This window comes from Solanum pennellii, chromosome 12 (genome assembly GCF_001406875.1).
Source record: "Solanum pennellii chromosome 12, SPENNV200".
NCBI classification, from domain to species: domain Eukaryota; kingdom Viridiplantae; phylum Streptophyta; class Magnoliopsida; order Solanales; family Solanaceae; genus Solanum; species Solanum pennellii.
Window position 1 is genome coordinate 48,875,763 of NC_028648.1, and position 7,429 is coordinate 48,883,191.

General features: G+C 34.5%; 1 long non-coding RNA gene across 1 annotated transcript; it reads left to right on the top strand.

Annotated features, from left to right (window-relative positions):
* Window positions 1-435: 435 nt before the first annotated feature.
* On the top strand, window positions 436-7,429 carry LOC114075248. Its single transcript, XR_003575799.1, has 2 exons — window positions 436-5,528; window positions 7,280-7,429. It is a non-coding gene; the product is annotated as an uncharacterized LOC114075248 (long non-coding RNA).

Consider the following 7,429-nt stretch of genomic DNA (forward strand, 5'->3'; position numbering starts at 1 on the left):
AGAGAGAGAGAGAGAGAGAGAAATAATAATAATAAATGAATTTAGCTTGCAAGTCGTTTTAAATAAGGTTTGACACTTTTTATTTCGTCTTAGTTAGTGTATATGTTTTATATAAGTATTCGTATAATCATTTAAATCTTTTGTTTATATGAATATTTGGTTAATTATTTTAACTTATATTTTGAACCTTAAGTTTACATTCGAATTAATTATTTTATTTTTTTAACCTTAAGAAGCTCGTTAATTAGTCGATATTAATTCGTCTTATTTAAATATTTAGTAAAATTTTTGAAGTTGATTTGATTTAACTATTTCCTTAAAGTCCAAAAAACATTACCCAGTTTCCATTATTTTGAATCAATGTCCAGCAACTCATTTCTTGAAATTGTTAAGACCAAAATCAGTGGCCCAATTCCCTTATTATACCAACCCGACCCATTCCCTTATCCCGTTCCCCCTCTTTGATGTTGAAAGCATTTTCTAAAAGAACCCAGACGCGACAACAATTTGACCGACCCATTCATCGTCTTCCTCACGCGCACATCAGAATGACGAGTGGACGAAATCACGATCCAGCAGCAGTGGCGTGCTCGTCCTTCCCCCTCTCTCTCAAACGCGTGAACAGCCTGCTCCAATGTCTCCTTTTCCCGTTGTTCGTACGATAGGGTAGGGTGGCCTGCAACTCGTCCTTGCTTGCGTGGATGGTGACACATCGAGAACAAGGACGACGAGTTTAATCCGAGTTGTCCAGCCTACTGATTCGTCTGAATTTTCAAGAATATGGACGAATCTCGTGCAAATTCAGAAGCGATTTCAAATTGTGGAATTGAAGTGAACCCGATTTTACCCCAAGATTTTCCAAAAATCCCTCCCCCCTCCCCAATCCCGAAAAAAACTAATCTCCCCCCTATATATATTCTCTTCGACTTTTCAAGGGGAGGGGATTTTCTTTTTTTGAGCCGCGAGGTAAAAGGGTGTCGAAAATTTTGTAAAAGGAAGCTTCAGAAAATTCCTCTAAATACCCATTGCTTACATATCTAAAGAAGAAAAAAGAGATACTGTAGTCTCAGTTTGGATAAAAGTTTTGCTCCGTTCTTTGATCATCGCTCATAGCTAAGCTTCAGTGGTGAGAAGTTTGCTTTTTGACTCGTTCTGTCCCGTCGCTGCACAACAAGAAGTAATTTTCTTTCTCCTATGCATCATTATTTTGTTTCTCGATTAGGCTATCGTTTATTTTGAGCTTATGAAAATGTAGCATTCTGGGTCCAATTAATTTCTTCGAGGAGTAGGATGAGTATGTAGTTTTGGTTTGTGTTGTTATGTGTCGTGTTGAATGCAGCGCCAAAATTTGAAGTTATCTGATTTGGAGACTCAATAATGTTGTATATATTCATCTGTTAGATGCAACGTTTTGTTTACGTCTCTTATTTTATCTATTTATTTTATTTTCTTTCCTCTAAGTTTTTGTGATCTTGTGATTAGCATCTCGTTTTGTTTGAATAATTTCATGCCTTCATGTCGTTCAGCCGCACCTCACTTGCGGTTTATATTTGATCATGCGGGTATATTGCTCCATCTTAAGCACCAGCTCCTTCATTATTTGACATTGTTGGTCACTCGCTGTTTATTTGAAAGGAGCAGATTTAGGTTTGTTGAGAGTCTAAAAAGTAAAAGTATGATTTGTTTTCTTTGGACTGTTCAGCTGTAATCTGTGTCGCCTCTTGCTGCTTTAATAAGCTCTAAGGTGTTTATTCATGATCTTCGTGTCTTAGCCAATTATCTTCTCGAATTTTTTATCTGATAAGCCAACTTGTAATGTAGAGTTACAGACTATGTTAATAGCTTACCTTCGCATCCAAGATCGATGTTTTTTTAAGTCGTTGAGACGGGGTTATTGCGATGTTTTCTTGCCTATCTTAGACTTTGCAGAGTTCACAGCCCTGACTCTTAGATTTTGTATTGTGCAAATTGAGTCCCTCTATGATGCTTTAATAAATAGCCTTATGATATTACTTTGTTTCCCTCTCATGTTACAAGAAAATTTTTAGAGCTCATCATTTATGTTTAAATTTGCCCCACGTGTTTATGATTTTAGAAAGAAATTATGCCGAAACCCACATTGTATTATTGGCTTGCATTTATTGTTCTTATCTGCTGAACTTTCTCGCTTTTATTTATTTTGCTCTGTTAATGTAGCAGTTTTTATATCGCTTTGGTTGCCCCTTTATGAGGGGGGTATTAATTTTCAAGACTTCTATGATGTGATTTAAATGATCACTCGACATACTGATCTTTTCTAAGGTGCGAATATCCGAGGTTTTGCTTATCTTCTTCGTTATCTAAATTTTCGGTTGTCTTTCTCTGTAAAATGCTAAATATAGGCATGGTATAGTGATCCCTCTAACTGCCTGTGATTTAATTGGTTAGTTCATGCTTACTCACTTTTCTTATAATATCTAAAAGTTTGTTCGGGCTTAATCGTTTTCTTAATGTGTGGAAATTGGTTCATTCTTAGGTTGTTTTCCCGTAACATGCAGTGAGAAATACCATAAGGTGGGGTTGTTAAACTTTATTGGTCTCTATCTTGTTAAGTGTGGATCACCTAATGCCGCTACTTTCAAGTGCATAGGCTGGCATCGATTTTTCTTCACTTTTTAGCGTGATATTTGTTATTTATTTTAGCATGTTTCTTTCTTTTCTTACCTGTTAACAAATGTGCTTATATCTTTTGGTGAGGATGCTGATTTATTTTGTTTCGTTATCAGTAATGTTATTTGTTTCAAATCGAAGTAATTCTTACAATGTCTATGTTTTTTTGTGCATGCAAAACCTATTCGACTTCATCATGAACTCTTCTTCCCTTGCATTTTCGAGGAGCCACGAAGGTTCAATTCCCTCCTATCGAGTCAAACCCATTAAAATCGACGTACAGGTCCCGAGTTGAAAGGATTCAAAAATCAAGAAGTCGAAGATATGAAGAAGTTGGGCCAAAGGAGGCCCACTTCATCTATTCTTTCATATTTTTATTTTGTTGTTTTTTGGTCCTAAGCCCTTGTCTTCTTTTATTTCTTATATTATTTATTTATTATTATATGTTTAGCTTAGGACAGGTAGAAATGGGTCAAAAACCGAAAAACAGGTGAGTCCAAAATTCCAGTCAAGGCGGACAAAAAACCCAGATTTGGACCCAACTCTCTTTTTCTCTCTCTCCCTCTTTCCCTCTTTTACTTTATTTGCTTATCTGTTTTTATTTGTCGTTAGTTTAAAATTAGAAAACTCTAAATCCCCGTAGAATGCCATAATATTTTAGTAATTTAAAATTGGACTGAGTTTAAATAGTTTTAAAATAATTTTTCAATTTATAAGTAAGAACCAAGAGATTCACTTTCAAGCAATTCCAATAAATTTTATAAGTGAAGTTTTAGCCAAATTAAATTAGTTGTCGGATAACCGCAAGTAAGCGGATGTCTTAGGTGCTTTCAAAACCCTCCTAAGACGTTAATATGAATCCTCGAACCCCTTTAAAGTTTTCAAATGATTTTCTTTGTTTAAGTCTTTTGGAAACAAGGTTTTTCTTGGTTTTTCTAAAAAATTAAGTGGCGACTCCTAGAAGTAAAAAATTTACAAAAATAATATTTTTCAATAAAACATTAGCTTTATCAGTTGATTTTTGGGAGTGTAGCTCATATTTTGGCCTCCCTATATAATTTTCTTTTTCACTGTTAGGGGTTGGAAAAAGTTGACTGTATTTTTGCCTCCCTATATAGCCTCCCTATTATTGAGTTTTTCAAATTCTGATTGCTGAATGATTGCCAAACTTGCCTGAATTGCATTTTGACTGTGCTTTTGCGCTAGATTAATTGATATGTTAGTCAGATGGACCTCCTTGTCTATAGAATAGGTCCATTTAACTGCGCCGCCATCAATTTCCATAAAAGCATTTACTATCAATTTCCATCAACTTCTGCTAACCTGTTGTATGTTTTATCTAATGAATATTTTTCTAATAAATCTATGAGTAGAAAAAAAAACATGCATTATATTTAATTATTCTGTTGAGATTAAGAATGTAGAATTACTTCAAAAATTCGATAAAAAACAGGACAAGTATCAATACAATGATATTGTTTTAGACAAATTTCTCGATGAAGAGCAGAAGAACTTCTCGTTGACGAGCACGATTTCTGTTGTAGCTTGTTTTACTACTGCTTATTAGGTAAGGACACAATATTTTTCTATCATTTATCCTTACTAACATGTTCTTATAGTTATACAATTGTTCGGATATGTTCAAGATCACAAGTTTTAAGAATACTTATGGTGTACTAATTACCTACAGATAAAATAAAATATATTTATTTAATTAACTTCTGGTGTATTAATTATTTTTTCCTTAGAAGTATCATCAACATTTATAAACATTTGTTGAGGATTCAAGATCTGATTTGACATAGAAAAAGTGTCATGACTAGGTAAGAAACTTTTATCATCTCATAACACATGATTCTAACAACTTACTCCGTTACTCGTGATTTTTAAAACTTATTTGTGAAGTAGTTTATGATTGTTACTCAAAGATAAAATATGATATCTTCTTTTAGGAATTCATATATCTCGTCCAAGGATTGGATGAATTTAGCAAGGTATAGTAAAGAGTATATCGATGGCATTGAATCATTTCTAGATTTCGCTTACTCTTATGGAGATCCTAAGGAGAGGAAATTTAGTGTCCATGTGCAAAATGTTGTAATATTCGTTGGACTCGAAGGAATGAAGTGTATGATCATCTTATATGCTATGGATTCGTTAAAAGCTATACACAATGGATCAATCACGGGGAATGGGATATCAAGTTGAATGTTGACGATGATATGGATTACTCGGGTGATGATATTGATGGGGTTGTTGAATGATCAATTTAGAGATGTTGCATAGGCTGAAGGAGTTTATGATGGTCCAAATGAAGATGCCAAGAAATTCTAAAACTTAGTTGAAGAGGCAAGCCAAGAATTATATCCTGGTTGTACAGGATTCTCTAAATTATCATTAAGACTTCGTTTATATTTGTTGAAGTGTCTACATGGATGGAGCAATTCAGAATGAGATAGTACTTACAATTCATCATGGATGCCAATTTTATTCAAAAGGATGAACTTTAGAATCGCCAAAATTCTGGGGAAATAGCTAATGAGGCATTTAGGACAGTGTTTAGAAAGGAGCAGCCTGGTCGACTAAGGTGCTATGGTAGATCATTTACAACAAGTTCTTTGAATAAAGATGAGAAAATTAACAATCTAAAACAAAAGAATGCCAATGAAATCACTTCTCTAAAGGAAGAATTGAGGGAAGAAATGCAACATTTATTCACTCAATTGTTGCAAAACAACCCCGGATTGAATTTTCATGACATACCAACGTGTGTTGGATCTAACCCTGTTTCACCTATTGATTCAAGTAGCGCACAAGCTGTAAGAGGCACAAATATTCCAGATTCTTCGGGGTCAGCTCATGATTCAGTTCTTCAAAAGGTATTCTGTATTTAAGATTCTCTGTTTATAGTCTGCATATTGTTTTTCTTCTATTTGAGTTGGTGTTCTTGGTAAAGAAATTCTTAACATATTTTACAATCTTGAATCTTTGAAAGTTCACTCTGTACTTTGTTTTAGTTGTATGAGTGGTGTATTGTGTTGAAGGAGGACTTTAGTGATTTTTTTTTGTAGTTGTGTACTTTTTTTCCATATTGTTTTACTGCTTTGATAGTCTGCATATTGTTTTACTGCTTTGAACTTTGAATGTGGATAGATTACTGTCAATGTGAGTGTTCTCATGCCCAACATTTTGTCAGTGGTTGACTTATTATATATTTGTGTCTCTATATTTATTGAATTATTCTTTTATTCTTTTCGGCTCCTTCTTGATTGTTGGTTCATCCTGCATAGAAAGATCAATGAAATTATTAGAAATAGGGACTGTAAAATTAGTAGTTATACCTGTGTGATGAGTCTGTTGTTGCTGCAATGTTTTGTTAGGAGATTTTGGTTTGTCCATGCTATGTTGAATTGAATATTTGAAAGAGATTTGATTTTAATTTGATATGTTATTTCTGACGGTATTTATAATTAAGGTGTATTAAATTGATATTGATGGTCTGCCCATGCTATGTTCCCTCTCTGCATACAATAAAAACATTGTTGTCCAACGTGTGATTTTGCCTAGCATTTTTGTGAGTAGTGGTTGACATTGGGTGATTGATAGTCTTTGTTGTCCAACTTTGTTGTCCACTGTGTGCCATCCATATAGTGCAATGAAGTAGAATTCTAAAGGCAATGTAATGTTTTTTATATGGTCATGTATTGTTTAATCAGTCATTGAGATCCACCCTTAGATCAGCACAACCGGTCTTGTTGGTTGTGCTGCATTCTCCTGCTCCACTGACTAGTTTGGAACTCCCTGTTGGCTGGCCATTCAGTAGTGGATTGTAAATATTCCCATTGAGCATTGCGAATGGTTTGCGGCTCAGACTATTTTTTTGCAGCTAATTTATTTTTCACGTTATGAAATTCTGCCTCCTTTTTCAGTGGTGGGAATTCAGCAATAGACTTCTCAATTATGTCTTCTTGTAGTACCTCTTGGTTTTGATCTTGTCTAGGTTGTCATTGTTGTACTATTTTCTGAGGCAATTTCTCTTGTTTTGGACCCTCTCCTTCTCCTGTGTTGTTGCTTTAGGTTTGGATTGTTTTATATTATAATCATGTCCAACTTGTAGACATGTATTGAAGTACTATTAAGACTAATCATACCATACCTCTTGGTAAAAAACTCTTCAAGTAGGATCTTGAACTTTGACTATTTGTGTAAGAAGGACTGTGACATCCATCTCTATAATTAAGAACCCTGGCATATGAGATTCTCTCATGTTTTCTTGTACATTCATCTGCATACACTGGAATGCCTAAGGTACTTCTTATTCTGCTAAGTGAGTCCATGCCCCATCAGCTGAGTGGAAGGTTTGGCAACTTGACCCACAGTGGTACAACATTTAGTACCGCATTGGAAAGATTGAAGTTGGGTTCCCACACACGCACAATTAATGGCTTAGCTTGTTTGCGAAGATATGCGGCCCTGACAATAAGACTTCATCACTGTCTTCTTTGCTACTGAATCTAACTACGAAGTAGTCATCACTGTGATAATAAACTTTTGGTTTAGCTATGTAGTTCCATTGACTAGCTATATATCGTTCAAATGTGCCACTTATAATTTTATTTTGAATGTGCAGGAAAATATCGGTAATTGAATTTGAATTTTGGCCAAAAGTAAACTCGATCTATTCTAGTGAATGATGAAGAGTTTTTGTACTATTGTTATATACGTTTGAATGACACATTTGTTTTTTGGGAATTTATTGACATTAAAGATCTTTAAGCAA